We start from the raw sequence: 469 nt of genomic DNA on the forward strand, positions 1-469 counted from the left end.
AGTATGGCAAAATCCCACTAACTTATACTACTACCTTAGCTTTTTTGCTAAATAAAAGATAAACTTCTAGAAAGTATTTAACATTTAATATTGTTGGATCATGTCATGAGGATAGAGATGACAACACTATCCTTTAATTTTTATTTTAATTTATTATGTATATGATGATTGTTATATAAATTTTAAATTTTAATAATTATAAAGACAAATAGAGGCAGAGTGAGTATTCACAGAAATAAATTAAAGTTTAATTTTTTACTATTTACGAATAGAAACGAAACGAATTTTATGCAGATTATTATAAAGTGAAACAGAATCAGATAAAACAAAAATTCGCCTCCACCCACGCCAGTCACCCCTAGATGAGAGTAAGGGTAATGTACAAATTTATTTTACAAAATATTTAATATCGTCTCTTATATAGTAGAGTACAAAATTTAAACAGCAAGAGTAATATATTTTCAATATA

The sequence above is a fragment of the Arachis duranensis genome, chromosome 5 (genome assembly GCF_000817695.3).
Source record: "Arachis duranensis cultivar V14167 chromosome 5, aradu.V14167.gnm2.J7QH, whole genome shotgun sequence".
In the NCBI taxonomy this organism is placed as follows: Eukaryota; Viridiplantae; Streptophyta; class Magnoliopsida; order Fabales; family Fabaceae; genus Arachis; species Arachis duranensis.